Source organism: Lissotriton vulgaris, chromosome 12 (genome assembly GCF_964263255.1).
Source record: "Lissotriton vulgaris chromosome 12, aLisVul1.2, whole genome shotgun sequence".
NCBI lineage: Eukaryota > Metazoa > Chordata > Amphibia > Caudata > Salamandridae > Lissotriton > Lissotriton vulgaris.
Window position 1 is genome coordinate 625,884,151 of NC_141700.1, and position 18,633 is coordinate 625,902,783.

Here is an 18,633-nt window from a genome sequence, read left to right on the forward strand (position 1 = left end):
TGCGAAGATTTCATTGAGTACTGGAATCACTGTAGTCGCTCTGGTGGATGACACTAGATGTGCAAATGGAAATCGAGAGTATTCGTCCATGACGACGATGATGTACTGACCTGATCTTAACGGACCAAAGAAGTCGATGGCGACTTGTTGCCATACTCCTTCTGGCAGTTCTGACATTTGGAGGGGAGCGGGTGGTTCTTCACGACTCACTAGTTGACATGGTACACAGTCTTTGAGGATTGTCTCCACCATCTGGTCCAGTGTGGGGAACCAGACACGTTCCCGCAGTGCCTTCTTTGTAGCACTTGTGCCTCTGTGACCTTCATGGGCGAGGTTGATCACCCCTTGACGTAGCCTTTGGGGGATCACGATCCTCCCCCCTCTCAAGAGTGGACCATCGTCACTGATGGACAGTTCTTCTTGTACATGTTTGAATGCTACCAGGTCGCGGATGTGCTGACTGGAGTCTTGAGATGTGTCCTTTACGTGGCGCCAGGAGTTACTGCGTACACGGTCCATGACATCTTGCAGGATTGGATCTTGTGCTGATGCTTCCCGGATGGCTTCCAGTGGGACTGTAGGTGGGCAGGCGGTGCCAACGACAAAATGAATGTATTCTTCTGCCAGGGAGTGCGCGACACCGGTGAGTGGTTGGGGGTGTCGGGACATATAGTCAGCTGGATTTTCTGCTTTCCCTGACTTGTGGACAATGGTATAAATATAGTCCTGGAGGCGAAGTCCCCATCATTCAATGCGCGGTGGCATCTTGGTGTTGGGATTGCCAAAGATGGTGACGAGTGCTTGGTGGTCTGTGATGATGGTGAAATGCTTCCCGTATACAAACAGATGAAAATGTTCGCACGCCCACACCACTGCCAGGCTTTCTTTCTCCAGTTGGGAGTATGCTTTTTCAGTATCCGTAAGGCTGCGGCTGGCATTCGCAATGATGTGGCGTTGGTCTGAGTCCTCTCAATATTGTGCTAGGATGGCACCTTGACCTACCGGGCTGGCATCAACTGTGATTTCTGTTCTTTTCTTGGTGTCAAAATAGGCAAGATTAATAGCTGAACTTACGGCCTGTTTGATCTCGATGAATGCCTGTTCACACGCAGTAGACCACGTGAATGGTTGACCCTGACGTGTGAGCTCTCTTAACGGGTAGCTGATGGTAGCGTTATCTCGGATGTAGCGTGCACAGTAGCTTGCCATTCCAAGGAAAGAACGGAGGTCGCTGACGTCTCGGGGTGTCGGGGTGTCAGCCAGGGCAGACACTTTCTCAGGGTCTGGTTTCATTCCGTCTCTGGAAAAGATGTGACCATAGAATTTCAGAGTGTTCTTGTGAAATTCGCATTTGTTGGCGTTTAAAGTCAGGTTTGCGTTCAGCAACGCATGGCATACTCTGTCCAGAGCAGTATTATGTTCGGTCTGGTCTTTCCCAAAGACTAGCGGTCGTCACTGTAATTGAAAGTGTTAGGAATCCCTTGGATGACTCGCCGGATGGCCTCTTGCAAAATTTCGGCGGCTGAAGAGATACCAAAATGTAATCGCTTATAGCGAAAAAGGCCCTGATGTGTTGTGAACATCGTGATGTACCTCAACTTGTCATGGAGCTCCAGCTGGTGATAACCTTTGTTAAGGTCAAGCTTGGAGAATATTGTATCTTCATTGAGGCGCGTGATCATATCACTTATGTGTGGCCCCGGATGGCGCTCCCGCTCGATGGCAGTGTTGGGCGCACGCATGTCCACACATAGCCGTACTTTGTTGTCTGAACCACTACGACCGGTGACACCCATGGGGTAGGTCCTGACGTGCGCTCGATGATGTCCGTTTTTAGAAGGTCTTGGAGTTCCTCATCTACGGCTTGCTGTAGGTGAAAGGGTACCTTTCTATGATGTTGAGCGACGGGTGTCACACGTTCGTCGATATGCAGTTTCACTTTGAAGTGGTTGAGCTTCCCTAGTCCTTTAAAGAGGTTTGGGAATTTCGCAACAATGTCGGGGGCATCTTCGGTCATGTAGAGGAGTTCTACTAGTCTTAGTCTTTCAGCTGTCGGCAGGCTGAGCAAACAGTCAGCTAAATCTGGGCCTTCCACGACGTGGATGTAGGCTGGAATCTTCCGGTCTTTGTATGACAGCCTCGTGTGGAAACGACCTAAGCATGGCAGTGGTTTTCTTGACATCCACGTGAGTATGCGGACAGCTGCTTGGGTCGTGGTTTCATGCTTTGATACTCAAGCGCGCAGATATAGTTTAGTGATGTCCCTGAGTCAAGGACGAATTTGGCCGGGTGATCTCCAATCTTGATGTCCAGTTCCGGGTATCTCTTCAGGCGGTCAGGGTCCGACACCATACAGATGTATTCGTCACTGTCTTGTGACACAGGTGTGTGTGATAATGATTCGCTGGATGTTGATCTCAGTGACCGTAATGAGTTTGTAGACCGACTTTGAGATCGATATGGGCTTGCTGATCGGCCTTGTGATCGATATGAGCTTGCTGACCGAGCACTTGACCTCGAAGAGCTGGAGGAACATCCTTCCCTCCCTTTTACTGCGCGAACGTGATGTCGCGTGGCATGCCGGGATTTTGAAGGCCTTCGCCTTGACCGTTGGGCCTGACAAACTGTCTCAAGGTGATTTTCCCTCCCACAGCGATGACATCGCTGGCCAATGGCTGGGCATTGTCCTGAATGAGGGTAATCCTGTCCACACCTGTAGCATGCTGGCGCCGGTTTGCTAGATTTGGTGTGTCGTGACTCGTGTCGGGACGATGTCCGCCTGGCGGTCGTAAAGTGAGTTGGTTTGCTTGGTCTGTGGGAGTCTGTTTTGTGCCTCGTGTCCTTATGCGCTTGCATTCGGAAAGCTTGTTCCTTTCTCTCAGTCTTGTGGGTCTCCATTCTCTTCGCGTGATCTTCTGCCTGGTCGTTGATCCTCGTTAGTTCCTCGATCTCTTCAAGAGTGTAATGTTTTTTTAGGAGCCGCCGGCGTAGCGACTCGGATTGGCAGCCTTCAATTATGCAGAGTCGCAGTGCGTCTTCAGTGTTGAAATCATCAAACTCGCAGTGATGCACTAATCTTCTGATGCGCACGATGAAATCGCACATGCGCTCTTCTTTCTCTTGGGTGGCTAAATTGAACATGTAGCGTTCGTAGTCCAAGTTACGCTTATGTAGAAATCTTCTGTCAAGGGCTCCCTTCACGTCCTCATAGGGGGCAGTGGCTGCATTTGGCAACTCTTTGATGATCTGCGCGACGTCTTTACCCACTAAATTTCGTAGGGCTATGAGTTCCTGCTTGGGGTCCTGTACTTGTGACCCAGTCACGTAGTCCTCAAAATCTTCGATCCAACTCTTCCATTTGGGTCCCATGCTATTGCCGGGCGTCAATTCCAGGGGTTCCGGTGGCCGTAGATAAGGTACTCCCATGTGCGCCTGGGGTGTCAGCGCTGGGTTGCCTGGAGCGGCTGGGCCTGGTGGGTTGGTCGGAGCCGCCGCTCCTCCTGAGGTACTTGTAGAGCTGGGGATGGACATTTTGGTTTATTCTTGTCACCTCGTGAGCTCTTGTGACTTAATTTGCAGTGGTTATCGGCTTTCCCGCTTCTTTTAGTGGCTTATAAACTGAGAATATGGTGGCGCCTGACCCCGAAATGGCCGCCGTTTCAGAGTCATGGGGTGTCTATGGCCAGCGCCTGACCTCAAAATGGCCGCCTCTCGGGACGCTGCACTGTTGGGCCTTGCTCCCCGCCTTTGCTCTATTCCAAACTCTGCTTCACTGCAAATGTCCTTATTTTGCGATGTAGGACTCACCCCAGTGTTCTCTGCACTCTTGTGCTCACTCGCTGGGCTGGGGTCGTTTTCGGCGCCTGCGTCCTCTTCACGCCGCTTCTGGTGCCTGAAACCCACCACGATCACATTTGGTGGGGTGGGGCTGAAACTGCTTGGTCCCAGCTGCGGTCCTCGTGTCTATGGCACCTTTCACGCTGGCTCACACGCTCTCGGCAACTCCCGACGCGCCGATCTTCGCCTTTCGCGCTCTTTCGCGCTGTCGGGTGACGAGCTGCAGACTCGCCGGTCAAGGCCGTACACGGACGGCTGGGGCTGCGTTTTGTTTCGGTGGGTATGCAGGGATCCCACCCTCGTCGCCAGTGTCGCATACCCCTTGCAAATAACACACTGGAGTCGGACCGTTATGGTAGTGCTTCTTTATTGCCCTACTACCAGCTTCATACTAAACTTGTTCCCCTTAGTTCCTGTTCCTCTTTCTGGTTCCCCCGCCCCTTCCTACTTGCCTGCCCTGTCCCTAGACAGAGGTCAGGCATAACGATATGACAAGAGGGAGCACCAACAATGGACAGTAGGAGGAGGGATGGGGACAATCAACATGAGGGAGGTATAAGGGAAGGAGACGGACTGCAGACACATGCACTCTTATAGAGTACATGGCAAAAAGTGTTTTTTTAAAGTAACTGCTGGAGCTTGCAGCCAGTGGAAGGACACTGGCCGCAAAGCAAGAGGCTGTACTAGGTGCTTGCCACATGGCAGGGATGCACATTAGAACACTGGGAGGAAGCAGGGGGAGCAGACCAATAAGCAAGGAAATGAAAGTGACATGGAAGCCAACCAATGGTAAGTAATATTAAGTAATGAGCAATCTCTAAGCCCATTTTACTCTTTTTTTTGCTAACAAAAGATGTTGCCGCCAGCGCATGCGCTGTCTCAAGTGATCCCTAAAAATAAGTCCCAGTCCCCAAAAATGACTGCAGGTGCTCATGACTTTCCACCAATGGCACAAATTAAGCAATGTGCGTTTCTGAACATGCAGGGCGTCCTGTCACACCCACATACAGGTTGTCATGCAGTGTGTTCTGTTTAACCCCTCAGCCCTAACACACTGCCAATTAGTTGGAATATGTAAAGGCGATGCATATTTTGAGATTGCGTGTAAAGAGTGGTGGCAAAGGTTGTATTGGAAGCATGCATGTTTTGCTTGTCCCTGTGCAAATTACTGTGTGTCCTATGTAAGTGGTGTGGGGCTCTTTTTGTATTTAGTGCTGATAAGGGAGCGACACCCTTCCTCTTTCTAGACTACTGTTCATGTGATGCCCATCCCAGGGGTATAACTCAGGGCCCAGCACCCCAGTGATAGAGGGGGGGCCCCAACCCTTCAGGGGACACCTAACCCTTCAAGAGTGTCCCCACTCACCCCAAAGCCAATAGAATATCTGTGAGACATGGGATACTTGAAGGCCCCTCATCACATTCTGCAGGAGGGGCATCGTTTTGCATTATGCCACTAGTCCATCCTTCTTTAGCAATTTAAGATCAATTGTCACCATTATTATATAAGATAAGCCTTATAAATAATTATTTCATTTCCCCAAATCCATCGTAGGGCAGCACTGCCTTAATAGAGACAAATACCAGCCGTGTGTTGGCATCGAGAACGGCCAGGATCCATCAGCTGGCACCTGAAAACAATCTTATGGAACATTGTCTATATTCTGTTTTAAAATTACAATGTCACCTCTGCTCTAGTGTCGCTCGGGAGTAGTTCCTAAAGATTGTAACTTTTGATCTGAATTTTTTGTTTGCTATTTTAGTTCTCTAAATCAAATGAACAAAGTGTGGGTGCATGCTGAGCCACCAAACATGACAAGAAGCTCACACTCCACATGCAGAACTGCAAAGAAGTGTCCCATGACAGCTGGTAGGCTGCTTCGGTCTCCCCCCTGCGTTGCTAGCAACACCAAAGTATGCTCTGGTAAGTGTCTGGACGCACTTGGTTGCCCAGTGAAGGTCAGTTAGGCTTGGAGAAAGAAAAAATAGAAATGCAACTCAACTTGTGTTCCAGGAAGTGCCCTTAAAACTTTGTAGTATGCATCGCTCAGAGAAAACCTGCATAAAATAACACTCAAGGTCGTCTCCTGGCCACGAATCTGCCTGCGGCAGTCATGTGCTCGTAAAATTTCATAGGTTAACCTGCCTGTGATATTGCCCATCAGCCTAGGCCTCTGCTAGCCACCCCTAGCTCATACTTATAACCGCTGCTGAGTTTGTCCAATCCAATGCTTTTACTTTGTCCAAATATATCACAAACTCTCAGTGCCTGAAGTCTATGCAAAGTCACAGCCAAAATCTTGAAATCTTACCCTCATATAGTAAAAGTTCTGCAATGTCACTGTCTGTGCCAGACACAAGAACATCGGAGCAGCACCACCGCCCATAGACACAACGATACCACGCTTTGTATTAGAAACGGAGATGTACACAGGGTGCTGTTTATAAGAATGGGAAACTTTATTAGCCCAGAGCAAAGTGTTGTGGTGAGATCTACTTTCCAACACAAATCACGATCTGCATTGTAAGTTGCCTAAAGTAACGCCAGGCTGGGCTATGTGCAAATTTGCATCAATGGGGGATTCATGTGCAACCACCTACAGGGTTTGATGCCAATTCATATCTGCTAACATTTATAGACATAAATTTGCGCCAAAAAATGACACTTCCTCGAGACATGTGACACTGGAGCAAGTCCAAAACGTTCCCATCATATAAAATTCCAACTTTGCATGCGCGTTGCACTGTACAGCATAGATACAAAGTGGGAAACGTATCTGAAATAGTTTTTGCCTAAATTGTCCAGAACTGGGCTATTTTAATAGATATGGCACTGTTTATCCCCTTTCTCTTTGAAGCTGCGCCCTTAGTTGCTGCGATGCGTTGCTAAAAAAATGAGTACATTTTCTCAGAAGTGTGCGGCAACAGGCTGAACATTATCTCTTCCTGGATGCTAACACCTGCAGTAAACAGTCTGCAACATCCAGCCAAAGACCGCCTCCCTCAATGTTGTTGTTGTAAATTATTCAAAATAAGCAGCCTGTTTCCAACAGCAGTGGTGCTTTCATTGGAGTTCCCATTCAGGAGCACTGCTGCTTTTCTCTGAGAAAAATACTGGCCATGAGCTAGCATCGTAAATGGCCAGGCTCTGGCACTGGAATAGAATTTTATGTGAAATTGCCTGTATTCTGTGTAATACAACAATTCTACATCTTTTTGCTTTAGTGGTGACTCTGGAGTAGTTTATAAAACTGTAAAATATCTCTGAACTAATTTCTTTCTGCTGTTTTAGTTTTCAAGGTCAATTAAAACATTTCTAACTTTATGTTTCCATGAGGTAAGAAGGTCGTATTCTTTTTTTCTATTTTTTATTTTCCTGGCCTTAAGATAAAAATATCAGCTATGTTGTTAAAGGTGGCAGCCCTCGAAGCACTGCTTAATTTGTACCGGTGGTTGCAGATGGTGGGCACTGACACACTCATTTGAGGAAAAGTATGTTTTAGGCCAAAACCAACCAGACAGTGCAGATGTTTGGTTGCGAAAGACTTCTTGTGGACATTCTGAAAGCTTTGCTGAAAATGCATTCCCACCATTGCTTATCATTGGATTTGTAGTTTGTAACTCTGTAGCCCACATTTGCTTGCTTTCTATGTGCTGCCTTTATTTGTTTTAGGCTGTCGAGCATGTCTTTGTCCCTCTCAAAGAATGAATGGATGAATGAATGAATGAATGAATGAATGAATATGAAACTTTTAAGGCGCGGACTTAGCCCAAGGGCATCAAGGCGCTACAATACAGACCAACATGCATGCAAAACCGATATCTTACTCAAACCTGTCTCTCAGGAAACAGCCACGTCTTCAGAGTCTTTCGAAAGATTGAGTGTACTCGTTGCCCTGAAAGAAAATCCGGGAGAGAGTTCCGAATGTTGGTCGCTGCGTATGAAAAGGCCCTCCCGCCATCTCATTTTTATGACCCTAGGAACCACAAAGAGGTTCTTTTTTGCTGACTTCAGGTTCCTAGAGGGCACATACTGTTGGAAAATGGTCTGAATGCCCGAAGGGCCCAGGCCATAGTATGCGTTGTGAGTGAGGCAGAGGGTCTTAAACACAATTCTGCGATCCACTGGGAGCCAGTGCAACGAACCAAGAGAAGACAAGGCCGGATGATGTTTGGGAAGATCCATCACCAGCCTTGCAGCTGCATTTTGCACCAACTGCAGGCGGCACAGCTGGCCTTTGTTGATGCCTAAATAGAGGGTGTTGCAGTAGTCCAATCTAGACAGTATTAATGCTACCACCACTCTTTTGCGTGCTTCGAATGAAAGGAACTGAGATATTTTCCTTATAATCCGATTAAGCCCAAAGCAGGTGGCCACTGTCCTAGAGACCTGTAAATTCATGGATAGGGAGTCATCCACCACCACTCCCAGATTTTTACCCTGGGAGACGTGAGTTGGACAGGCGCCCAGGGAGTCAGGCCACCACTCCCTAGACCAAATGTGAGACCTGTCACCAAAAATCAGGACTTCCGTCTTCTCGCCGTTCAGTTTTAGATAGTTTTGTACCATCCATGACAAGACTGCTAACATGCAGTTCTCAAAACTCTGAGTCCGTGGCATTTTGCGTGATTGACACCATAATTTGGGTGTCGTCCGCATAGGACAGCACTTCCAGTCCAAACGACTTAACCACCCTTGCAAATGGGGCCACATAGATATTAAATAAAGTAGGGCTCAGTGAGGCGCCCTGAGGCACTCCGCAGACAAGGGGGGTAGACTCCGAATAGAAGCTTCCTATTTTGGCTGTTTGAGGCCGCTCATCCAGAAAGGAAGCTAGTAGGTCCAAGGCCAAGCCCCCAACCCCTATCTCCCTGAGACGCTACACCAATCTCTGGTTGCGGTGAGATGAAGTAAGATCAGGAGGGTGGTATGACCCGCATCCACCTGGACTCGTATTTTATCCAAAACCACAGTGAGGGCAGTCTCCGTGCTATGAGACCTTCTGAATCCATGTTGAGAGCCATCCAGAATCTGATGCTCCCTAGGTAAGCACTCAAGTGAAAGTTCAGGTGGGATTCTAAGATTTTCGCTGGTATTGGCAGAAGGGAGATAGGACGGACATTCTTCAAATTTGACGGGTCTAATGAGGGCTTTTTTAAAAGTGGCCTAATCACTGCCGCCTTCCAACTCAGAGGATACTGGCCCTGTGAGATGGCTTAATTACGAACCGTGGTGAAATGTGGGATCAACGCTGCCTTAGCCACTTTCAGAACTTTTAGGGGGCAGGGATCCAGGGCCGACCGGACTTAACTCCATCAAGTAAATTCTCAACTGTTCAGGAGTAAGCTTTGGAAAGGCAGAGAGACTTGCCGATGCCATATTGCTTGGGCTATCACTAGGATAGTTTTCCGACAGGACAACGGATATCAGAATAGCGTTTAAGATCTCCAACTGAGCATAAATATCAGATAACTTTGAGCAGAAGAAGGAGCAAAGACTATCAGACAGTGCCTGAGATGACACCACCGAAACCGAAACCGTGGGCGCAACAAGGGAGTTAAAGATGTTAAAAAGCTCCTTAGATGATGTGAGGTCCTCTGAAATCTTTGATTAGTAACATCCCTTTTCCTCAATGATAGCTGCTCTGTATGCCTTCAGGGATTGTTTGTAAAACTCTCTGGCCTGAGGATCCAGATCCCTCCGCCAGAGTCTTTCCTTCCTTCTGCACTCTTGTCGCATCTTACGCAAACGGTCAGCGAACCAGGGTGCAGAGGGCTTCTCCCTAGCCGAGTAGTGAGGTTTTTTAGGGGCGAGAGTGTCCATCACTGCTAATATCTTTTTAGAAAGGTTAGCAGCAGCCAAATTGGCACTTAGATGTTCCAGGTGCTGAAAATCAGCGAAAGAAATGGCGACCTCTTCATTAGTAATCAGATTAAGGTTTCGTTTATCGACCGCTTTCACAATAGCAACTTGAGAGTTGCCTGATATTGTACCCCTTAGTTGAAAAGGAATAGCATAGTGATCAGACCACACTAATGGGAGGGGCACACCCATCACAATCCGATGGTCATTAGAAAAAATTCCGTCTAGGGTGTGGCCCGCCACGTGTGTGGAAGATTCAACTAATTGTGAAAAGCAGCAACCATTCATGCATTCCAGAAGTGTTTGAGTGTTGTTGTTTACTCTGCTATTTCAAGGTCGCCCTTTAAGTTAAAGAGGCTTGATAAAAGGCGATTGTTTCAAATGCATGAGATAGGAAGTGTATTCCTCTCTTGTGGACTTGGAAACAATCGCGTTTTATCTAGCCTCTCCCTGCATGTATATTTGTATGTATATGTGTGTCAATGTATTGTCTTTCTACTCTCCCATCCTCTACTCTTCCCTCTGTATCTCTCTCTCTCTCTCTGTATGTATTTGTGTGTATGTATATATATATATATATATATATATATATATATATATATATATATATATATATATATATATATATATAGCCCCCTTCTCTGTTTTCTGCTCACTCTTCCATCTCTCTCCTCGGATGCATATTGTATTTCTATTTGTAGTATATTTACAGCATACGCTGCGTGTATGCTTTCATTGGCTGCGCTGGAGTTCTCAACAGGGGGAAGGTCTGCAGGGAGGCTCCCAAGGGTCGCTGGTATCCATGTTAATAAGCCACAACCTCTTTTCTAAGCAGTACTCACTTGTGAGTGAGTTAAAAAGTTCAGTTTTCACCTCTTTTCTGGAGCGCCTGTAGTTTTAGGTCTATAGTTATACTGTTATTCATGCAGTCTGATATAGCTCACATTTTATCCAAAGGTGCTAGAGTGCTTTACAATGAAACGCAGCATTACATGGGACATTAGCAGTAACACCTAATCATTGCATCATCGCGTTCATGCCAGACGCTAAACAGCCGGGCACCGTTACTTTGCAGCGCTCCAACGTCAAGATTATTCTTGTCGTAAATTGGCACTTTACAAAACAAACAGATTGAGTTCATAAACGGACACACCCTCACTCTCTCCTACGCACCCCACTCTTGTACTAAGGTCATGAGTGACCTGGCCCCCGCCTTTCAGAGGTTCTTGCATCCACCCAAGTCTGGCCTGGCACTGGTGCGTCCCAGCCTGGCACACACTGGGTGATGATCTCTGCACCTCCTTCTAAACCCCAGCTCACCACTGTTTGCAGTCTGTCACTCCCCCCTCACCTAACTGGCACTCACCCTTCACCCCTCTGGCCTAGCAGTCACTCCTTGCCCCTGGCACTCACCCTTCTCCCTCTCTGGCACTCATCATTGACTCTCCTCGACACTCAATTGTCACCTCCCTGACACTCACCCTCGACCCTCCTGGTACTCATACTTTCCCTCCCTGGCACATATCCTTTACCTCCCTGACACTCACCCATGTCCCTCCTGGCATTCACTACTCGCCCCCTTGGCACTCACCCTTCACCTCCATGGCACTAGCCCTTCACCCCCTTGGCCTGGCTGCTACCCTTCGCCCTTGCACTCACCCTGCCCCTCCCTGGCACTCACCCTTGACCCTCCTGACTCTTACGTCTCACCTCCATGGCACTCAACCTTCATCTCCCTGACCTGGCACTCAACCTTCACCTCCGTGGCACTAGCCCTTCACCCTCCTGGCCTGGCAGCTACCCCTCACCCCTGGCACTCATACTTCCCTTCTCGGCACTCACCCTTCCCCTCCCTGGCCCTCACCCTTGATCCTCCTGACTCTCACGTCTCATCTCCCTGGCACTCACTCCTCACCTCTCTGGTATTCACCCTTCACCCCCCTGGCCTGACAGTCACCCTTGTCCCTCCTGGCATTCACTCCTCACCTTCCTGGCACTCACCCTTGACCCTCCTGGCACTAGCCCGGTTTCCCCCAAGAACAAAAAATAACAAGCATTGGCATAGCCAATAGGTCTCGCCTTCGGGACCTTATAAGTGTTTAGCCACGCAACAATTGATGTTGTTGCACTAAGGATATTATTGTGCTGCATAACTAAATACTTATAAGGTCCCAAAAGCGAGACCTATTGACCATGCCAATGCTTGTTTTATTTTTCATGAGGCCAGGAGAGTGGATGTCGTTTCAGCTGTCTCCCATGTATACTAGTTGAAGCAAGCCATAAACAGGATGTATTTCTTTTAAAAAGTTTCATGGCTACTATCTCTTTCCTGAACTGATTCTACTTGTCTCTGCTACTCCAGTTCATCAATCATGCATGCCTGTGAGGAGCAATGTTCTGTCTACAAACTTATTTTGGTCAGAACTCTTTTCTAATATCATAACTTGAACAATCCTCTTCCTCAATTTCGTTCACATGCCATAGGCATTGGAAGTAGGGCAATGGGGGATGCTGAAACATCCCCTAAAATAGCCATGCTGGAGGTCAGAAGTGAATGACCAATAAACAGGCCTTTACATTTTGTTTTTATCTTGTCACATTTGCTGTACATTCAAAGACAGAGGCCATATGTTAGGTTCTGTCTCCTGGGAAGCTTGGTGTTTACTTTTCTTTCTCTAACTGCAAGGGGAGAGAATGTTTGTGACAATCTTGTTGGATATGGGAATGTAAAAACGCAGTTCGATGTTATTTTTTGTAGCACAGAAAAAAAATTAAATACCGGCAAATTAACTGTACAAATATTTCAGAATATATCAGAATTAGGAAAATGCAAATGAAGCACATTATTTTCTAATTCTGAAGTGTGGTGGAAACAAATATTTGAATAGGATCAAAACAAAACAATACACTAGGTGATGCTGATTTCCACACATTATGGTTTGCGCGCTTTATAGTTTTATCAGTAAAACTGTATGTCTGTGCAAATATATTGGCCACTTCAATTGACAATGTGTGCAGTAAGGGCAGTGCACTACCACACCATGCATTCTCCACTCTAGGGCACACTACTCTACCCCATTCCACTCTGTGCTACTCCACTCTACTCAATGCCCCTCCACTCTGTGTCACTTTGCTCTACGACACTCTATGCCATTCCACTAGATGCCACTCCACAACACTCTACTCTACTGTATGCCACTCCACGACACTCTACTCTACTGTACGCCACTCCCCTCTATGACACAAGTCCACTCTATGACCCTACTCCTTCTATGCCCCTCCGATTCTACGACACTCAAATCCACTCAATGCCACTTTACTCCACCCAAAGCCACTCCACAACACACTACTCCAGTCTGCTCCACGACGCTCTACTCCACTCCTGAGCACTCTCTACTCTGACACTCTACACCACCCACTCTACTTCACTCTTTGCCGCTCCACTCTACGACACAATACTCCACGCCAATCAATGCCCTTCTACTCTATGGCACTGTACACCACTCTACGCTACTATACTCTACACCACTCCGCTGTACTTCATTTAACAACACCCCTCTGCTCTAGGCCACTCCACTGTACTCAACTCTGCACCACTCCACTCTACAAAACTCTCCTACACGTTTCCACACTCACCTCCACTCTGACACTCCATGGAACTCCACTCTACTCCACTCTACCATACCCCACGATACTCTACAACACTGTGCCATTCCACTTTATGTCACTCCACTCTATGCCGCTACACACCACTTTACTAGACTTTACTTTACTCCACTCCATTCTATGACACTACGCTAAATGCCACTCCACTTTACATCACTCCACTCGGCGACACTCTACACCACTCCACTCTACACCACTCCAATCTACGACAATCAACCCCACTCTACGCCACGCCACTCCACTCTACTACAGGCTATTCCACTCTACACCACTCCACTTCAGAACACTTAACTATGCTTAATAACACACTACAACACTCCACTCTACGATGCTCTACTTTGCTTTACGCCACTCTGTACCCCTACACTCTGCGACACTCTACACCACTCTAAGCCACTTCACTCTACACCATTCCAAACTACTTTACTTTACGCCACTCCACTTTGCCACACTCCACCCAATGACTCAATGTGAGAGGAGTTGGCCTAATGGCTAGGGCAGTCGACCTCGAATCTGGGGAACGGGGTTGGAGTCTCGACAATGACCCTGAACATCCTGTGATTCTGGGCAAATCATTTAATCTCCCCGTGCCTAACAAAAATGAATGTGTCCTCATGTAACGTAACTGGTGCTATGTAAAGCGCTCTGATACCGGATTCGGGTCAAGTTGCGCTATATAAAACTCTGTAAAAATTACACTTTACTCTACTCCACTTGAGGACACTCTACTCCACTTCATGCCACTCTATGACACTCCACTCTATGGCACTCTTCTTCATGCCTCTCCGTGCCCTCCACTCTACGACACTCTACACCACTGCACTGTACTCCACTCTTAATGACAATACTCCACTCTATGCATTTCCATGCCAATCCACTTTACGACAATCCACTGTACTCCATTCTATGCCACTTCAGTTTAGAACACTCTACTCCACTCTTCCACAATCTACTCCACTCTGACACTCCATGAAACTTCACTCTACTGTACTCAACTCTAATCCACGACTCTCTACAACACTCTAGGCCACTCCACTCTATGTCACTCTACGCCACTCCATGACACTCCACTCTATGACACTCCACTGAACCCCACTCTACGCCAATCCACTCTAAGCCACTTCAGTCTACAACACTCTACTCCACTCTTCCACACTCTACTCCACTCTGACACTCCATGACACTCCACTCTACAATATTCCACTCTAATCCACAACACTCTACAACACTCCACTCTATGTCACTCTTTGCCACTCCAATCAGTGTCACACCACTCTATGGCATTCCACACCACTCCACTCAGTGCCACTCCACTCCACTCTATTGCCTTCCACACCACGCCGCTCCACACCACTTTACTACACTCTAAGCCACTTCACTCAACTCTATGACACTCCACTCAACCCAACTTCACTTTACACCACTTCCACTCTGCGACACTCCAATCTATGACACTCTGCTCCACTCTGCTCCAATCTACACCTCTCCACTCCACCTTAGGATGCTCTACTCCACACTACGACACACTACTCCACTCAACAACACTCCACTTTATTGATACTCAAAGTACGTCCGAGGAGCCACTTGCGGCCTTCTTGAAATTTACATGCGGCCCCAAATAAATGCTTTCCCATTTATTTAACATTCTTTAGATCTCCTGACACAATCTCTAATCCACCCAGACCCCCTACCGCCACCCAGCTGGCATCAGTGCAGCCCTCGGTCACACCACAGACCGTACTTTGTGGCCCCTGGGCAAATGCTTGCGAGTACCATGCTCCAATCTATGACCCTCTACTCTACTCAACTACACTCTTCGAAACTACGCTCTACAACACTCCACTCTATTCCACTTCACGCCACTCTGTGCTATTCCTCCACTCTACTAAACGCCACTTTACGCCACACTACTACACTCTACTCTATGACTCTCTACTCTGCTTTGCGTCATGCTGTGCCGCTCCACTTTGCGGCACTCTATTCGTCAGGGGTAGTAAGCATATTTAATTCCAATTACGTCACTTCAGTCCACACCATTCTACTAATCTGCACTTTACGCCACTCCACTCTGCGACATTCCACTCTATGACACTTTCCTCTACTCCACTTGAGGACACTTTACTCCACTCTTCTCCACTCTACAACACTCTATTCTACTCCAGTTTATAACATTCTACTTCATTCAAGTCTACAACACTCTACTACACTACACTCTTCAGCACTCCACTCTATGCTACTCTACATTACGACACTCTACTCAACTCCCCTATACAGTACTCCACCTGAGGACACTTTACACCACTCTCATCCAACCTAGAACACTCTATTTAACCCCACTCTATAACATTCTACTCCATTCCAGTCGACGACACACACCTAAACTACACTCTACGCCTCTCTACTCAGCTCTACTCCACTACGACACTCTACGCTACTCCGCTCATTGACAATCTACTCCACTTTTCACCACTCCACTGTACACCACTCCACTTTACGGCACTCCACTCTATGTCACTCTACTCCACTCTATGCACTTCCACTCTATGAAACTCTACTCCGCTCCACGCTACTCCACTCTATGACACTCTTCTCCACGCAAAGTTCATGCCACTCTGCTCTACGCCACTAACTTTAAGCCATGCTGAACAAACCTATTAAATAAATAAATAATAAATAAACATATCCTTTTCATAGCAGGTATGTCTGCAGATATTCTCTATTCTCTTTTTATGGTAAACCATATAAACAATTTTTTGTAGAGAACACTAATTCGAGTGACAAATTCCTATTTCCCTTAGGAGGAATAGAGCCAATATGAGTACAGGCATCTATAGTCTTCCTTTTAAAACTAGTACAATATAACCTGGTAACAGATAGAATACAAATCTTAAGGTGTCCTTGTTTCTACAGACTCACTGAATAACATCTTTAAAAAAACGGCATATCGTCAGTTCAACACTTTAAGTGCCATTATTGATACGGCTGAGATCCTTTCACTTCGTGAATCAATTATCTCCTAGGATCAATCTGCATAGGTAAGATTATGTACCACTAACCTATGTCTCTAGCAGGTAGAACTCAGGTCAATTGAAGGGCCCCGCAATTCGTAGAGTCCCTGATTAAGACTAATTCTTCGACAACAAGGTCACGATTTCATGTAGAGCTGTTTAACATTAGCCTTGAAGATCACTAACTTGTAGATAACCGCCACACAGGCTAAAAGGTATCCTATTTACCCGTATAGCGAATAGAGTAGCAATAGGATCCCATAGGGAACCGAGAATAGAAAAGGGCCCTTAGCCAATCATGTTCTTACAACCAAGGCATAATTTTCATTAACAAGTGGATACAGAAACAGCCGTATAGTGTACTTGTAGACACACTACTCTCCACTAGGCATCATCATTAAAATAAGGAAGTGTAAGGGAGAATGTAGAGATCTAGATTTTCCTTGATAGACCCCACTAGAGTGAGCATCATGGAATTCTTTTGTTATGACTCTATTGAAGTTATGCATTACTAGATTGAATAGATGATAATAGGAATATTGTAAAGTTGATTACATGAATGTGTGTATAATTGTATGCATATTTATTGTAGGGTATCTGTACAGACCCCTAAGCAGGACAGACAACCAACATAAGTCTTGACAAAGGTGGACTCCATTTTCGTCTAGAACCACCGAAACGCGTCGACGCCAATCTTCTGTACAATTCAAGCCCCCATGTTCTACTTTAATTCAAAACAAGGACTAGACAAAACACATATCTCTGCAGCAAATGCATTTACCTCAAGAGTTGTCTTACCATTATTATTATTCCCTATGTTTTACTGTGCACACAAAGTACTCTGCAGCATATGCCATAACCCATAAGATATTTTGAAATGTAGACATCACAACAAATTAAGCAGACAGATTTACAACCATGTTTGCTTCTCTTTGTTGCCAATTTATTTGTGGTAGAGTTTTAACCTTTTCGCTGACAGGCTTCGACGCCACCCCCAGGCGACGCCCACTTAGCGGTAGAAATGGGTGTGTAACCAATAATGGATCTCGAAAAGCTATATATTTCTGAAAAGTAGACACAATTTTAAATTCAGCAAGGGGTCATTTGTATAGATCCTTCATGGTTTTCCTATTAAAAAATAACAGTTGAAATTTTTTTAAAATTCAAATTGATTTGAAAAAAACTGTCATTTGTGCCTACATTTTCACCTGTAACTTCTAACTATGGTAGATTTTTTAAAGCAATATACTGTTATGTCCGTGGGACCCTTCTGGTTGCGGAGATATATATGGCTTGTAGGTTTACCAACAACTCGAGGTACCCAGAGCCAATAACTGAGTTGAATCTTGCAATGCTTTTTCATTGTGTATGAGGTATACAGCAATTACTTTGGTAAAAGATAAAGAGCGAAAAATAGGTATCAAGGAAACCTATGTATTTCTGAAATGGGAACAAGATGTGGGGTTTAGAAACTGGTTATTTGTGAATCTCTGAATTTGTGGGTACCCGAATTAACATGTGAATTGGAGGGTATTTTTCAAAATGACTTCTTTTTTATTTACAGGCTCTTACATTTGGAAGGCACAAATGCATCGAAAGACAAATGGTAATAACACTTGTTCTACTATTCTGTGTTCCCCTAAGTCCCAGGAAAAGGCACAAAACGCAATGTGCATACATCACATTTTTCCACTGAAAACTGCCCCCTTTTTTTTGCAATGTGTTTAGCTATGGATTTTGGGCCCTAGCTCAGCCGGCACCTAGAGAAATATAGCAAACCTATAAAAGTTTTAAAACTAGACACCTAGAGGAATCTAGGATGGGGTAACTTGTGTGGCTCCTACCATGTTCTGTTATCCAGAATCCCATGCAAACTTCAAAATATGTCTAAACAAAACACATTTTCCTCACATTTCTGTGATGGAAAGTTCTGGAATCTGCAGAGAGCCACAAACTTCCACCCACCCAGCATTCCCCCAAGTGTCCCAATAAAAATAGTACCTCACTTGTGAGAGTAGGCCTAGTGACCCTGACAGAAAATGGCCCAAAACGCAACATGGACACATCACATGTTTCCAGTGAAAACAGACCCTTTTTTTGCAATATGCCTAGTTGTGGATTATGGGCACTAGCTCAGCAGGCACCTAGGGAAACTTAGCAAACCTGTACATTTTTGAAAACTAGACACCCAGGGGAGTCCAGGATGGGGTGATGTGTGGCTCTCACTAGGATCTGTTACCTAGAATACCTTTCAAATCT

At 46.2% G+C, this 18,633-nt stretch overlaps 1 long non-coding RNA gene across 1 annotated transcript in view; it reads left to right on the plus strand.

Annotated features, from left to right (window-relative positions):
* The window catches only part of LOC147677877 (uncharacterized), a 115,914-nt gene extending 98,122 nt beyond the window's left edge, over positions 1–17,792 (plus strand). The window contains exons 2-4 of the long non-coding RNA XR_015302466.1: positions 5,601–5,761; positions 16,277–16,401; positions 16,967–17,792. This is a non-coding gene — a long non-coding RNA (uncharacterized LOC147677877). The remainder of the gene's footprint in view (positions 1–5,600; positions 5,762–16,276; positions 16,402–16,966) is intronic.
* The last annotated feature ends 841 nt before the right edge of the window (positions 17,793–18,633 follow it).